Source organism: Podarcis gaigeae (genome assembly GCF_964106915.1).
Source record: "Podarcis gaigeae genome assembly, chromosome: 10".
NCBI classification, from domain to species: domain Eukaryota; kingdom Metazoa; phylum Chordata; class Lepidosauria; order Squamata; family Lacertidae; genus Podarcis; species Podarcis gaigeae.
The window spans coordinates 30,204,839-30,222,695 of NC_139686.1; the positions used below are offsets into that span (position 1 = coordinate 30,204,839).

Consider the following 17,857-nt stretch of genomic DNA (forward strand, 5'->3'; position numbering starts at 1 on the left):
AGGTTGGCAGTTTGAATCCCACGATGGGGTGAGCTCCTGTTGCTTGGTCCCAGCTCCTGCCAGTTCGAAAGCACGTCAAAGTGCAAGTAGATAAATAGGTACCACTCCAGCGGGAAGTTAAATGGTGTTTCCATGCACTGCTCTCGTTTCACCAGAAGCGGCTTAGTCATGCTGGCCACATGACCTGGAAAAACTGTCTGTGGACAAACGTTGGGTCCCTCGGCCAGTAAAGCAAGATGAGCGCTGCAACCCCAGAGTCATTCACGACTGGACATAACTGACTTACCTTTACCTATGCTGAAGTTTAAGGTATGAGAGAAATCAGCAAATAATCTGGGTATGAACTTGCCCCTTGAAAGGAGGGGGTAAAGGCTGGGGAGGAAATCAGCATGGTCATTTGAGGTGCCACCTCAACACGAATGCACCCATTTTCTGTTTCTGCCTGTGACCTCTCTGAATACAGTTCTTAATTGTTGGCATTTTACTGCCTGTAATATGCTGGGAAATTAGAGGGATTTAATGAAGGAGGACACAGTTGACCAGGGGGCTTGGAAGATTAATTTATCAGGAAGGATTAAGAATTAAATATGTACAGGTTGGTAAAGTGAAAGGACATGATAGGAATCTACAAATATGCAGCAGCTATAAATCCTGTGGATGGAGACAAGGCACGGTGCAAACGTCCATGGTAATTCCCATCATGTTCCTTATTTCATCATCCGCTTGCCAAGCTGAACCTATTTCAAACCACAGTATCAAATGTTTAGCAGATGCTGTGCCTCAAAAGTGTTAGTGAGGTCTATCATAGCTCCAACTTAGAGTGGTCCACAACCATTACTAAGGTCCAAGCTTCATCCTCTAAAGCAAACAAGAGCCAGAGCATGAAGATTTTACGGGATTTTTGGCAGAGTTCTGCTTCCCTTCCAAAAGTGGCCTTACCATGAGGAAAGGCCAGGTGGCAGGTTTTGGTAGCCATTAAGAAGGAGCAGAGCTGGACCATAAAGAAGGCTGATCACCGAAGAATTGATGCTTTTGAATTATGGTGCTGGAGGAGACTCTTGAGGGTCCCATGGACTGCAAGAAGATCAAACGTATCCATTCTTAAGGAAATCAGCCCTGAATGCTCACTGGAAGGACAGGTCCTGAAGCTGAGGCTCCAATACTTTGGCCACCTCATGAGAAGAGAAGACTCCCTGGAAAAGACCCTGATGTTGGGAAAGATGGAGGGCACAAGGAGAAGGGGACAACAAAGGACGAGATGGTTGGACAGTGTTCTCGAAGCTACAAACATGAGTCTGACCAAACTGCGGGAGGCAGTGGAAGACAGGAGTGCCTGGCGTGTTCTGGTCCATGGGATCACGAAGAGTCGGACACGACTAAACAACAACAAAAGAAGGACCAGAGACCAGTCTGACCTATGGATGGGGCCAGCCCTAACATTAGACAGAGTGAAGCAATCACCTCAGGTTGCAGATGTTGCTGCTGCTGCTGAAACGTTGGAAAGACAGAAAAGGAAGAGGGTCATTGCTGATGTAGCTGGAGAACAGGCAGGCTAGAGCTTTCACCTTCCACATCCATCTTCTCTGTTGCAGAGAATGACAAGGGAAAGGCATGTGGTGAACTTCTCGTATGAAAAATCATTGTGCAATGTTGTGGTTATGGGATGCCACTAAATGTGATAACTGAGTCATGTATTCCGATCTGTGTTTTGTGGGTGAAGCACGTTGGCAACTGTTCACCATGTGCACTCTTTCCTGTCCCCCCCTTTGTGCCAAAACCCTTGTGTGACTCAGCAAGCCACTAACATTAAGTTTGAGCCAGTAATTAAACCACAGCTTCATAGATTGCATGTTGAAGAGCAAAGAATTGAACCTGGGTCTTCCCTGGCCCTAATTTTCACTTGAGTCATTAGGCATCAGTTTCTCCTAATAAAACAGAGCAGAGATGAGGATGATAATGTAAAGCACTTTAGGTTCCAATTAGTGGTTCGTGCAGGACATGTTCTGTTTACATGAACTGTCTTGATTGTTCTCAGGCACATATCTGTGAGGACAAACTTTTGAGTCCTCTAAACAACCTGTTGATTCTGCATTCATCCTAATTTTCTTGCACACAGTTTATACAGTGGTTAGGTTATATCTAATCTTCAGGGGGGTTTGGTGTGTGGCAGTTATACAACAATCAGGATCCATCCTGAGTTGCTTGTGAGGTGTTTACATGCCTTCATTTGTTCTCTTCGCTATCACTTTCCTAACTACAACAAGTCCTTTTAAAAAGTAGATTTGTTGCACTAGGGTGGCAGCCTGCTTTAATCCAATTCACTTGTACAACTTAATGTTTCAATGTGCGCTTAAATGCCTCTTGCAAAATAGTGACCATATGAAGGAACCTCTGTGTGTGATTCTTGTGATCATGTTGGCTGGCTCGAAGAAAGAACCATTTTGATCACATGAAGTGTACCTGGTCATATCACCCAGTGTATTTATCCACATAAATTCATACTCTGGGATAGAAATATATTTCAAAATCTTGTTCAAAGAGTGGCATAGAAATGTTAAATAACAATTCTGTTTTCAGTACACACAGAGAGATGCAATCACTTGCTTCCTTCAAATCTGAGCTCTTACCCCTACCCTCTTGTCAGTTGTCACACAATTCTGGATGATAAAATGCTTCACTGGAGACTGCAGAACCAGGCATATTTTAAGTGGTACAAACTGTTGTGACAGAGGTGGCCCTTTGCCTACCACTCTCTGAAGCACCTCTCTTGTGCCTTCAACACCAGATACCTTTTTCTCCTCATTAGGAAGCTCAGAATTTGAGACCAGCTGCTTCCAGAAGAATCAAAATACACCCTCCAACCTTCTGGCTGCAAAACCAGCTACTTCTGAAGCCAGAAAGGGGCAAGCTAAAGGCCATTAACTACCTGTGATGGCCAAATGAGCAAGCTTTCTTCATATTAGTGCATGTGCAAGACAGAGGGAGATGCAAGATTCATGAAACTAGGGAGCAATTTTCAGGGCAAGGCTGTAAAATAACTACTGGTATAGTGGATATAGTGGATGGAGCAGAGAATGTCCATTTCTGAGACCTCAAATGCCAGTAACATTTTGGGTAGATGCAAGGAAGAAGAGAGTGAGAGAAATTTTGTTGGATTGTCATGTTCCCTGAGGCTCTTTCTCAGGCAGCTTTTAATTTTTCTTGAGAAAGGGCACATTTGTTAGCATTGCTGCTCCTGAATATTGCATTTTTTCCTTATTAAATAAGGCTAGATTTGCACAAAGACCCGCATGAATTGACTTCCCTTTTCTATAACCTACAAAGTTCTTTGATCATTTTCTGTCCAAACCCACGTGATGGAAATTTACCTTGAATACATCTTGGAGTATTCCTTTCTCAGTGAAGCTCTTATCACACAATTAATCTGTTCTGGTTTCCACTTGGGATGTCTTCCTTTTCACTACGAAAGCAGGCCACCCTCGTTCCATAGATACGGATAAAGTTATCCCTCCCTGCCAGAGATAAGTGATGAGCATGGGCGGTGATTCATTGGGCTCCTCCTCATTTCTCCTGTGAATGTGTGACCTGTTTCATCACTAGGTAATAGATAGCTAGGCAAGCTGCATGACTGCAGCATCTATTGAAAGTTTCAGCTGGGCATATTTAAAACCAGCAGTCCAAGATGGGGTGGCACTCCCCTCTTTAAATCAATTGAGAATACACATTTGTAACAGGGTGACTCTTGACCCTAATGGATTGTGCAAACGTGTCCTATTTCTTTTGTCAGAAATCATGGCATCTCTCCATGTAAATTTTACCTGAAATTGGCTTTTTACAAAAGGCATACATGATTCCCCCCCCCCTCTCTGCATCACTTGATCTACCTGTGCCAGTTTCCAGGGGAAGCAGAAGTGGGAAATACTGACTTCAAAAATAAGATAATCGCTGCTCTTCTATTCTAGGGCAGCAGATTGTCTTCATGACTCATGGTGTTCTTTACTGCAGATGCCCACAGTGACCTGTTCAGGTGCTCATAATGGGCTTGATTCAACTAGCTGTGTGAGAGGGAGCCAGAGCAGCAAGTCCTGCTAGTGCAATCGTATCTTCCCCTCTCCTCCCCCACTCCCCCAGTTCAGTTCTAGGTGGGGGTCGGGAGATCTCCCAGAACAGTGTGCAAGGATAAGAGAGGGGCTATGTACCCTGAGGCCATTTGGGTAAGGAAATGTTAGGAGATAGAGAGCAGCAACATCAACAGGTTCTGTAGTCTGATGGAGGTTCAGATGTTACATTTCTTGTCCATGTGAGTTGAATGGGCCCTTGCCATTTCAAACATAGCATGTGATGCCAGGTCATTGCAGATGTTGGCCAACTACATCAGTTGCATCCACATCACAGACTTAAACCACTTGTAAACAACTTCAGCTGTTTGGGCTTTCACTTGAAGAACCTTGGGCATCATTAGGTCTGTAGAGAGAGCTTTACAGGCTCCAATCCCCAAGGTTTAAGTTTGTGGTGTGGGTGCACCCATCCTTTGCAATTATGGAACTTTTCCTGGACATTGAGATAATGGAAGTTTCTGCTACGTACACCCACATTATGTTTGCATATCTGCATTTAAACTTTAGGATGCTTGGGATGTGTGCAGAAAAACCATCACTTCTCAACCACCCTTGAAAGATTTTGACCCTCCCTGATTAGAACATTTTGCTAAATGCATTCAGATTTTTTTTCCTTATCTCCCCCCCCCCCTCCATTCAGAATGCTCTCTTCTAGCATAACAGCTGTTGGACTAAGATAGAGGTGAATAGTTGTGTTCATTAAATACTATTTTATCTCGCTGACTTATTCTTCTGCCTCTGAACAAGACTTTCTCTCTTTTTTTAATATAATATTTTATTAAGTTTTTTAAAAAATAACAACATACAGAAAAAAAGAAAAAACACAAAAAATACACAGAAAGAAAAAACAAAACCCCTCTTTTTAAATTCTTATCTTTGATTCACTTATTTTCCTTACTTCCTCACGCCTCCCTTTTTTGTATCGCAATTTGACAATTAATTCATCAAATTCAAATCCTGCCTCTGAACAAGACTTTCTCAATTTGGTTGAGAGCCAGTGTGGTGTAGTGGTCAAGAGCGGTAGACTCATAATCTGGGGAACCGGGTTCGCGTCTCCGCTCCTCCACATGCAGCTGCTGGGTGACCTTAGGCTAGTCACACTTCTCTGAAGTCTCTCAGCCCCACTCACCTCACAGGAAAGGAGAATGTTAACCACTTTGAGACTCCTTCGGGTAGTGATAAAGCGGGATATCAAATCCAAATCCAAACTCTGCTTCTTGGTGCCCTACAGATATTTTAGACCAGGCAGCCCCAAACTTTGCTCTCCAGATGTTTTGGGACTACAACTCCCATCACCCCTAGCTAACAGGACCAGTGGTCAGGGATGATGGGAACTGTAGTCCTAAAACATCTGGAGGGCTGAGTTTGGGGGTGCCTGCTATAGATTTCTAAGTTTACAAAAATGCATGCATTGTCTCTCTTTTCAAGTTATTCCCCCCCCCCCCCACAGATCAGTTCCATTTGTTGTGAGACATCAGTGCTGCATACAATGTTAGGTTAGGAAGAAAGGAGGGGGAAAGAGGGAGAGGGGGGAATTGTGAGTGGGATGGGGTCGGCTGGCAATGCTTCTATTCTTCTACTTAGTGTATATGTGGGGTTTTGTGTCAGCATCACTTGTATGTGTTCTCTTACTATTCACTTGTTGTATTTCCTTGGTGGTGAGATAGGTTGGGGTGTGGCTTAGGTTGTGGTCGGTTGTCTTTGGTTGGTATTGATGGGAGTTGTAGTCCAAAACATTTGAGGACACTAGATTAGGAAAGGCTGCTCTCTAGGTGTCCGTTGCAGCCTTGGCATATGAATGGCTAATTGTCCTTCTCAGTCACTGAAATGTGGCTCATTTTGTATGATGTAATCACGCATTAGCCAAAAAAAATTCCAGTAACTCTCATGCACAAGGTTTCAATTTAGCTGCTTTGAGATTGGCTCAGTTGATTTTGTGACACGTTGGCAGCAATTCTAATCTCACTTACCTGAGAGCCAACCCCATTTAATCTGGTAGGTTTTCTCTGCATACATGGTTAAGCTTGTGTTGTTAGTTGAAATTCTCCAGACTGACAGTGGGTTTTTAACGAGTGATTATTTTTAAGACACATCAAGGCTGAAATTGCTGCATATTTAATTGCTGTGGACTATTTCTTTTTTTAAAAAAAGATATTTATTGCGATTTTCAAACAATACAACAAACCTCACATTCAAAGCCAAAATAAAAAAATGACTAAATTAAAAAGAAAAAGAAAAACACCATCACAATCAATCAGTCAATCAAAAACAGAAAAATACAGCAAAAAACATAGAAAACAAAAAAAGGTAAACCTAAGAGAAAAAAATAAAAATCATATATATCCAGTTTCCATTATTTTCATATCCTTCTTTCCTGACTTCCTCACATCTCCTTTTTCTGTGTTCCCTTTTTACACCACCATATTCAGCAATGCCTAACCCTTTTTTCAGATCTTCTTCTATATTGTACCTTTCATCTATTATGTCTCTAATTTTCCCCTTATACCCTCTTACATACGTTTGACATAATGGCATTCTAACTTTTTAACCTTGTTTCTCATATTCCTTTCGACTATGTCACTAATGCCACATTATCTTTATGTCCTGCATCGCTTTAACATTCAAATATTTTGCAATGTTTTTGCAGATAGTCTTTAAATTTCTTCCAATCCTCTTCCGTTTGCTCTTCTCCCGTGTCTCGGATTCTGCCAGTCATTTCTGCCAATTCCATGTAGTATATCAATTGCATCTGCCATTCTTCTAGAGTGGGCAAATCTTCTGTCAGTACTTTGCGATAAGTATTCTTGCTGCTGTTGTTGCATACATAAAGAAAATTCTATCCTCCTTTGGCACCATCTGGCCGACAATGCCCAGGAGGAAGGCCTCTGGTTTCTTAAGGAAGGTATGCTTAAATACCTTTTTCAGTTCATTATAGATCATTTCCCAGAAAGCCTTAACCTTTGGGCACGTCCACCAGAGGTGAAAGAATATTCCCTCAGTTTCCTTACATTTCCAACATTTATTATCAGGCAAATGATATACTTTTGCAAGCTTGACTGGTGTCATGTACCACCTATAAATCATTTTCATAATATTTTCTTTTAAGGCATTACATGCCGTGAATTTCACACCGGTGGTCCATAACCGTTCCCAGTCAGCAAACATAATATTATGACCAATGTCTTGTGCCCACTTGATCATAGCTGATTTGACCGTTTCATCCTGAGTATTCCACTTTAACAGCAAGTTGTACATTCTTGAAAGTACCTTAGTTTTAGGTTCTAACAATTCTGTTTCTAATTTCGATTTTTCCACCTGGAAACCTATTTTTTTATCCATATTAAAAACCTCTCTAATTTGGTAATAATGTAACCAATCTTGCACTTTATCTTTTAGTTTCTCAAAACTCTGCAATCTCCATGTGTCTCCATTTTGTTCTAGTATCTCCCAATATTTTGGCCATTTGGCCTCCATATTGAGTCTTTTCAGAGCCTTAGCTTCCATAGGTGACAACCACCTTGGGGTCTTGTTTTCTAATAAATCTTTGTATCTTGTCCAGACATTAAATACTGCTTTCCTGACAATATGGTTCTTAAATGCTTTGTGAGCTCTAACCTTGTCGTACCACAAATATGCATGCCACCCAAACGCATTGTTAAACCCTTCCAAATCTAAAATGTCAGTGTTCTCAAGAAGTAGCCAGTTTTTCATCCAGCAGAATGCTGCTGATTCATAATATAGCTTCATATCCGGCAGGGCAAACCCCCCTCTTTCTTTAGCATCAGTCAGTATTTTAAATTTTATTCTGGGCTTTTTGCCCTGCCAGACAAACTTAGAAATGTCTCTCTGCCACCTCTTGAAACAGTCCATCCTGTCCACAATCTGCAAAGTTTGAAACAAAAACAGCATTTTTAGCAATACATTCATCTTTATAGCAGCAATTCGACCCAACAAGGAGAGCTTCAATTTTGACCAAATTTCCAAATCTTTTTTGACCTCTGACCAACATTTTTCATAATTATCTTTAAACAAATTCAGATTTTTGGCTGTCATATTTATCCCTAGGTATTTCACTTTCTTCACCACATTTAAATCTGTCTCCTTCTGAAACCTTTCTTTTTCCATTAACGTCAGATTTTTCTCCAAAACCTTAGTTTTTTGCTTATTTAATTTAAATCCTGCCACCTGACCAAATTCCTGAATCAGTTCTAAAACTCTTTTCGTACTAGATTCTGGCTCCTGTAACGTCAAAACCAGGTCATCTGCGAAGGCCTTAAGTTTGTATTGTTTAGCTCCGACCTGAATTCCTTTGATCAACTGGTCCTTCCTAATCATGTTCAAGAGCACCTCCAGGACCGAGATAAATAGCAATGGAGAGATAGGGCAACCCTGTCGTGTTCCTTTTTCAATTTTAAACTCTTCTGACACCACATTATTAACCATCAATTTTGCCTTTTGTTCCGAATAGATTGCTTCTAAACTATTTTCAAACCCCCGTCCCACTCCCATTCCCTTAAGATTTTTCTTCATAAAATTGCAAGAAATATTATCAAGGGCCTTCTCCGCATCAATAAAAATTAGAACTGCTTTTGTGTTAGTGTTCATTTGCAACAACTCCAATATGTCAATAATGTTCCTTGTGTTATCAGATAAATGTCTGCCTGGAAGAAAGCCTGCCTGATCTTTGTGTATCACTTCATTTAACACTCTTTTTAATCTGTTAGCTAGAATATCTGCAAAAATTTTGTAATCCACATTTAAGAGGGATATGGGACGGTAGTTCTTCAGTTGTGCCTTTTCAACTTCAGATTTTGGTATAAGTGTGATTAAAGCTTCTTTCCACGACTCTAGTGCCTTCTTCCCCTCCATAATCTCATTGCACACCTCCTTTAATGGTTGAATTAAATAGTCTTTCAAAGTCTTATAATACTTGGAGGTTAACCCGTCCGGCCCTGGAGACTTGCCCAATTGCATGTTCTGGATGGCACCTTCAATCTCCTGTTCCGTTATCTTATAGTTCAGTATTGTCTTGTTTTCTTGAGATAGTTTTTGTAATCCATTAGTTCTTAAAAATTGGTCTATATCAGTCTCTTTCTGCGGCCCCTGAGTATAAAGTTGTTTGAAGTATCTCTGGAAGCATTTTCTAATTTCCACAGGATTCTGGATATTTCTCCCTTCAATCTCGAGGCTAGTGACCGTATTCAGCTTCTGTCTTTTTTTCAACTGCCATGCCAGCCATTTTCCACATTTATTTGCCGATTCAAAGGTTTTTTGCCTCATTTGCTTAATTTTCCATTCGACTTCCTGATTTACTAATTTCATATATTGTACTTGATATAATTTAATTTCTCTCAAGATCTCCTGTGACTTTGGTTTCGATCTTAATTTTTTCTCTCCTTCTTTTATTTTTTCCAAAATTCTGTCTTTTTTCTCATTTTGGGCTCTCTTTTTTATTGCATTCTGCTGTGGACTATTTCATTAGATATTGGTGGGTCTCTATGATGGCAGTGATGTCAGCAGTGGGCATGGAAGAGGCAGGTTATTTTTTCCTGTGATCCTGCTTCTCCTAGGGGTCCACAGCCACCAGTTTCAGGGCTCCCACTTTCTCATTTTGATGCTGTGTTACTGCATATTGGCTTTTCAAAGTAAGGGCACAGAGCAGGGAAGGTTTGGCTCTCTGCTTCTATTTCTAGTAAAGAAAACTGGATTCCAGCAATATGGTAGCTGCATACACATGCATCTTGGTAACCAGGGAAGGGATAGTGCTGCAGTATCCAGCCTTTCCTGGGAAGAAAGAGCCATGCAACTGAAGTAGCCTAGCTGCTTAGCAACTTAGGTCACATCCACACTATGCATTGAAAGCACTCTTATGGAACTTCTAACATTTATGGCTTTCCCCAAAGAATCATGGGAACTGTAGTTTGAAAAGGGTGCTGAAAGTTGTTAGGAGAACCTTGACATACTTTAGCTCCCTGGATTCCTTGGGTGAAGCTATGCTTGTTAAAATGGGATAAAGGTAAAGGTAAAGGTACCCCTGCCCGTACGGGCCAGTCGTGTCCGACTCTAGGGTTGTGCGCCCATCTCACTTAAGAGGCTGGGAGGCAGCGCTGTCCGGAGACACTTCCAGGTCACGTGGCCAGCGTGACAAAGCTGCTCTGGCGAGCCAGCACCAGCGCAGCACACGGAAACGCCGTTTACCTTCCCGCTATAAAGCGGTACCTATTTATCTACTTGCACTTAAGGGTGCTTTCGAACTGCTAGGTGGGCAGGAGCTGGGACCGAAAGACGGGAGCTCACCCCACTGCGGGGATTCGAACTGCCGACCATGCGACCGGCAAGCCCTAGGCACTGAGGTTTTACCCACAGCGCCACCCGCGTCCCTTAAAATGGGATAAGAGTGCTTTAAATGTGCAACATAGATGTAACCTGACAGTGCGATCCTACCCATGGTTGTTTCCAGGCTAACTGTGTATTGAGCATTCATTGTGATTGTTTGCACAAAATTCATAGGGAGGTTAGGTGACCTCTGCTAGTATTTACTGAGCATTCATTGTGATTTGTTTGCAGGGAGGTTAGATGTGGTGTTCCATCAATTAAATGTTATCCCACACTTCCCAATGCATTTTTCCTTTCCTTATTGCAAAAGGTCCAACCTAAAATTTGCTGATAATGTGATGGAATCCCTGAAAATGGCAAAAGTCTGGATGCACCCCATATCTACTGAGAAGTGAGTCCTATTCAGTGGGGTTTACTTTCAGGCAGGTAGGGTTGGGATTGCAGCCTCAGCAGAGCAAGAGGAACTGGAGGTGGACAGGAGTGCCAATCTCTTCAAAGTCCCAATATTTCTTTTCAAGTTCCTTATTGTCAGCTGAGGTACCCTTCTCAATTCAGATGACAAATTCGGGTTGATTAAGTGGTGTACATTTTGTTAGAGAAATTATTTTATCCTGGGCTATTATTTGCATTGAGAAATCATAATAATTTATCTGCTAATTAGTGACAACCAAGAAAATCAACAAGCTCCTTACTTTGCATACATTTAAATGCAACACACACCCCAGATATGTTGCTAGTCTGCAACTATTTTTTTACAGAGCCATATTTTGATTGATAAGCAACAACCGAAGGGCATCAACACTGGCTCAGCACACTGAATCTCTCTTAGTGAGCTGGGAGACAGGAAAAGGACACTTTCAACTGATGCCTTAACCACTGGACCAAACTGGATGAGATGCTGGAGCTCCTTGATTGGATCTCTCAGTTCTTAGGTGGTGTTTTTTGTTTTTGTAAAAAGCAGTCAGAAGGAGTGGAGAAAGAGCTGAGTGTAAGAGCCAGCCGTTCTGCCCAAGGCTACTGAAGATATCATTGTTAATTTACATTAATTAACATAATTATAATGCATGCATTTTTAAAACAAGTTGATTTGCGAGGTTATTCAGCTGAAAATATTCTAATAATGAATAAATTACACATGATATCTCCATTGTTCACCACTGCCCTGGGATGTGGGCTGGTGGAAATGTTCCGTGCTACTGGTTTGTTAACCCAAAAGAAATATCAGGAGCCAATGAATCTGCCTTCTACCAGATCCAACTACTTCTTGCTGACTACTCTGATTGGCACTTGTTCTTCAGGTTCTCAGGCAGACGCCTTTCCCATCATCTGCTGCCTTATCTTCTGTTGAATGGAAGTGCCAGGGATTGAACCTGGGACATTCTGCATGGTCCTAGCTATGGTCCTTTCACACTGTGTCCTACAAGGGAACATAGGAAGTTTATACCATCAGACCATTCATTCATTTAGCTCAGTATATATAGGCTACACTGGTTGGTACTGGAGATGCTGGGGATTGAACTTGGTACCTTGTTCATTCAAAGCAGATGCTCTACCAATGAGCTATGGCCCTTCCCCACGAGGGTGATCTCCAAACAGGGGAAATGGCATGAATCAGCCCTAAGGGCCAAAGAGTCCATATCCACTCCCATCCTGCTCCTCGAATTACAGTACGCTGCCTCCCTAGGAAGTAACTAAGCACGATCCTGCTGGCATCTGAGCTGGATTGATTGAAGGATTTTATTTGAGCTGGATGGGGTGGGGGCTATTCTCTGTCAAGAGGGTGCTCTTAGCTTCACAGTGCCCATACTGGTTAATCTGCTTCTGCATTCATGCAGCCTGTAATGAATTGTTTAGGCTGTAGCAAATTGGAGTAGATAATCTGTCTGATGCAGCAATTCATTCCTTCCTTCCTTCACTCCCAAAAAAAGGTATCCCTGGTGCCCTACCAGACCAGTTGCTACCCTTTCAGTGAGTGCTCTAAGGCAGTGTTCCCCAACCTTGGGCCTCCAGCTGTTTTTGGACTACAACTCCCATCATCCCTTGCTAGCAAGACCAGTGGTCAAGGATGATGGGAATTGTAGTCCAAAACCAGCTGGAGGCCCAAGGTTGGGGAACACTGCTCTAAGGCATAAACTGTGTCTTTCAATGCCAGAGGGAGAGAGTTGTGCTCTTCACTATGGCGGATACCTGGCAGCAGGAGTGCAAAAGAAATCCTGAAAATAAAACTGTGAGCGGAAACTGGGAAATGCTAATGAGGTTGCTTTCCATAGTTTTGTTGCACTGTATTGTTAATTATGAAGCCATGTAAAGCATAGCTTGGAATTGCCAGCCTTCTAGTCTTTTGCAGCTTCCACAACAAGCAAGCCTTTTCTGCCAGCAGTCTTCAACTAACCTTTCACCTCTGTGGCCTTGACGGAACAGAAGGTGGACTCAACAACAGCATGCTGGGAGGCTGTAGGGAAAATCCTGCTCAAGTTGTGAAAGGGAAAAGGGATCTGCTTCTATGTGTGATGTGTCTCAGAAGTCACTGCCCGGTTATCTGGAACAAACGTATCACCAAAGGTGCAAAAAGCAAATAGTTTTGAGAAAAAGGAGTTGGGTATTTTGGGATTTTTGTGGTGTGCTGTAAGAGCATCCTTGGGCTTGGATTGACTGGAGGCAGATCTGTGTTTTTTAATGGTTGGAAAATGAGAATGAATGAACGGGCTCAAAAAGGGCTTCTGCTGGTATGGTCACAATGGCCAGCATTTTTTATGGTGCCACCAAGACACTGGATTGCTGCAACAACCTGTATCTGTCATGATGCTGCTGGGGTCAAACCTGTGGCATAATGGAAATTCTGTGGCCATGTATGTAATCATTTTGGGAACCAGACACATAAGGTCTAATTGCTTATATTTTTTTTAAAAAGCTTTTTCTTTGTTTTTAATGCTGATGGGTTGATGTTTATTTGTTTAATAATTGGTTTGTGTATTTCAACCATGCTTTAGCTATGATTTTTTGGATCAAACAGTTTATTAAACAAACAAACAAACAAACAAACAAACAAACAAACAGACAAACAAACAGACAAACAGTGTAGCCATTTAGTGAACCCATCAGTGTCCATTTGGGATATTTGCCCATGTGTTTCCTAATCCATCCTCACACTAAAATAACAACAGATTGTATCCACCACTGCATGAGCAGAGCTTTGCTCCTGCAATGGGACTTCTGTTTCCTCCACCTCCCCCAATCTGTTCCAGAAGGTCCAACAAACCCCCAGAGCTGATTTTGAGGGCACATGGGGCTTTGGGGGAGGGACAGGAGAGGAAGAAGTTCCATTGGAAGCATGCAAGTTTGTTGTTGCGATGGATGCAACCTTCTGAACAGGACTTTGGGTGAACTATAAGCAGATAAAACAAGCCATGTGTCCCTGCCAGAAGACAACACACCTTTGTATCTCAGCAAGTCCCACTGAGTTCAGTTTGATCTGCTCCCGTGTAAGTCTGCACAGTACTTATATCACTATCTTATGCAAGTTTACTCTGAAGTAAGTCCCACTGCATTCAGTGGGAATTACTGTCAGGTAAGTGGCCTAGAATTGCAGCTGCAGAGTATCAGTAAAATATTACAGAATACTGGCAACGCATGCTAACATTTTAATTTAAAATGTAATTTATGCAAACAATTTCAGATCTTAATGCATTATCCACAGGGTCGTGAGAATGTGCAGAGATTTTTCCTTATAATTGTTTTACTTGGTTATAAGGAGCATTTATTTGTACTAATATGTCTCTTAAAATAGATTCTAATAATTTTTAGCTAGCTTCAGATGTTATTTCAGAGTAAGCATTCTGTAACTCAAACATAAGTTTTTGATCTAGACACTGTGATGATCCCCATCATGCCATCCTGAAATATACAAGGAAATAATAGACTCTGGGTAGCCTCACCTGTGATCCTCCCACTTCCATTAGCCGCAACGAGTGTGACCAGTGGTCAGAGACTCCTACTCCTGACATCTATCTGGACAGTCACAGATTCCTCCCCCCCCCCATAATAGACCGTTCTGTTAATATGCAAACTGCCATTTCTTTTGGGAAGATTTCCTTACTTTTATTGGGCATAAAATATTTGCATTTGCACATCTCCAACATAATGTACTCATTTCCCCTGTGTTCTTGCTGCAGTTCTAAATATGCTGTGCACCTGTAGATGCTTCCCCAGTGCCCGGGGGAAACTCGCCTTGATGGAAAGAACTTGAGATATAATTTATTAAAACAAACTAGAAGCAGGTATAAAGACTGCCCACAGATTAGAGAGCAAGGTGTTGGCCCCCACTGTGTCCAGGCGTGACTGGAATGCCTGGAAACAGATCTGCACGGAGAACAAGGGTCTGCAGATAAACAGCAGGAGGTGCTGCACGTCTAGACCAAGCAACATTGATTGAACATGGGCTGTATAGCAACAGCACAACAAAGGCAAGCTCATGGGCAGAAAGATCTGGGAAACACGGGGAAGATAATGTTCCGCTTTTAGAGTGGAGACAGGATTATGAGCAGATAAGCTCTGTGTTTTGGATCTTTGTCACTGATAAATCCTCTACTGTTGGCAATTGGATTTTACTGGAAATTGATGTTTTTAAATGCTTTCGCATTGCTACATAAGCCACCCCAGTGTGACACGCTGTTCTGTGCTGCCCTCTTTGTAATAACAGAATGAGGGGAGACGCATTCCATCACACAGCAGACCAGAACGCCATCGCATAAGGCGCCAGGAGGGGGCACAATGCAGTCTTCTGTCAATAATTGCACTTCCTCCTTGCGCTCTGGCATCTAAGCTGTTTTTATGTGTTTCAGGAAAAAAAGCAAGTGCTCTTCCCTGCTAGGGCTCTTCAAATGAAGGGGGGGGGGGGAACAACAGGGACATCATAAATGTTTATGCAGTGCCCCTTCTGCAATTGGTGCTCAGACACTTTACATAGAAGTTAATGCATTTAAATCTACATTTTTTAAAAGGAAAAAACCTTTTTCATACCAAATAAACACTAGATGGAAGCCAACACTGGATGTCCGCGAAGAAGCACAGGTGGTTTTCAGAATGGGTGTAGGGGTCAGGGTGCTTCCAGCCTGTAACTATTCTTTTCTTGAGAGGGGAGATTCCATCACATACCAGCCAGTTTATGTTGCATAATTAAAGTTAGTCTGGGACCCCTACTTACTTATCACATTTATATCTCACATTTTCCTCCAAGGAGCTCAAGGTGGCATATATGGTTCTCCCTCCCCTCATTTAATCCCAACAACAGTCCTGTGAGGTAGCCTAGGCTGAGAGGCAGTGAACCTGCACTAAGGGTTTTTGCAGGCAGTTGCAACTGAGGACTTCTATACCCCCCCCCCCCAAGTATCCCAGAAAAACTGGGACATCCTGTTTTCCCCTGCAACCATTTGAGAGGCCATGATTTTGCATGATTTTTTGCTGATATCTCTCCTTGGAAAAAAATGCAGGGTGGGGGTCTGTGATCTCACATGGTGCCCCCAAAAGCACATTTTGGGGCACTGTGAGAGCACGCTTCCCCCAAGCACATATTTTGGGCTCTGTAATATTCCGCATGAGTCATGTGGCCTGCATGAGAACAGATAGAAAGATGCATGTCCCGGTTTTGGGACTCAACATCTTGGAGGGTATGGACTTCATGGGCACCAGCTTGCTCTCACATCCATGAGCTTTTGCGTAATTGTGCCTCCCCTGGGAGCCTAGAGGTTCTCCTCAAGTAAACCCCATTGAAATGCTGACCTTCCCTCCTTTTTTTGTGTTCTGTTACATGAAGTACATGTGCCTGCTTTTCTAATTCAGCCAATAGTCATTATGTGTTTCTGAATGACTTAAGCAGCTGTTTGGTAGGGCACTGTGCCAGAACCAGCAGTGCTTCAGGGCTGCTGCGGTGAAGCCTTATGTCCTATGCTTCTCAGTAACCTTTTCTCACCTTTTGATTAATCTTCCTAAAAAGCCACAGTATTCCATAGCTGTTCACTTTGTGGAGCAGAGCCTTGCTTCAAGTGAGAACTGGAGCTGCACAACACTATCCCCTCCCACATGCACCTATTTAATAGCTGCCACATTATTTTTTTTCTGATTATTTTTTGTTTGTTTCCAGAGTGCACTGCTGTGTACCTGGTACCAAAGCTTACCTTTCAGATTCAGCTGGTTGCTATTTCATTTCTGGGCCCAGTTAAAGGTACTCACACTAGTGCTGAGAGTCCTCAATGATTGAGGTGCCGGATATCTGAAAGACTGCCTCTATCCCTGCTGACCTTCTGGGGGCACCCTTGGGAGTTCAGAAGTACAGGGAATAGTGACCCAGGAGAGGGCTTTCTCTGTGGCAGCCCCTAAATTGTGGAACTCCTGCCCCACAAATGGGCTTCTGGCATCTTCATTGTACACCTTTCACTGGGGCCCATCTCTTTTGTTGAATTTACACTGGGGTGTTCCATTGATAATGGTACATTATATTGTTGTAACCTGCCTAGGGACCTTATGGGGAAAGGCAGGTTTGATGGCCATGTCCCAACCACCTGGCTTTCTGGCCACAACAGAGTGTATCCCTTTGCTTCTGCCACTCTTCCCCCATTTGAGGTATCCCCATGTAAACATTACATATAAATGCAATGTCCCAAACCTGCTGAAACCAAAAATATTCTCTTCAGAACAAAATTGGATAAATATGATCCTTTAGCCCTAGTCTGACCCATCCCTAATTTCCCAGGCTTCTTTGGTCTCAAGTAGGCTTTTTGTTCCTTGTTCCTTCTTCCCAAACTTAGATCCCCTTAATCCGCTTGTCTCTTGTCTGTCTGTCTATCTGTATTTATGGCATTGCCTGTCAATCATATGCTCCTCCACTTGGGACATTTGCTCAAGGAAATTTAGAGCTTTCACATTTTCTGCCCTTAGATGAGGGATGTGCTATCCTTCACATCAGCAATGGCAGATGCCTCAACCCTGTTGTTTAATTAATCATAGAATCGTAGAATTGTAGAGTTGGAAAGGACCATGAGGGTCATCTAGTCCAACCCCCTACAATGCGGGAATCTTTCACCCATTGTAGGGCTCAAACCCACAACTCTGAGAACAAGAATCTCATGCTCTGAGCTATTTGAGCCTTGACAAATCTGCCAGGTCTCCAAGTTAACCCTATACTCCCCATAGACAACAAAGCTATGTATCCCTTTGCCAGTTGCATGAAGACATAACAAGTACATCATATACACAAGCAGTCCAGGACTATAAATTCATTCCTTCAAAAGGGGAAAGGAAATTTTCAGCTAAATTTTAAGTCCCAGGGGAAAATAGTATTTGAGAGTGAGATGTTATATGATAATGAAAACCATACAAGTTTTATACTTTTTCTAAATGTACTTTCT

General features: G+C 42.4%; 1 protein-coding gene across 7 annotated transcripts in view; it reads left to right on the top strand.

Annotated features, from left to right (window-relative positions):
* CACNA1I (calcium voltage-gated channel subunit alpha1 I) overlaps positions 1-17,857 on the top strand; it is a 376,846-nt gene that overhangs the window by 88,165 nt on the left and 270,824 nt on the right. The window lies entirely within an intron of this gene.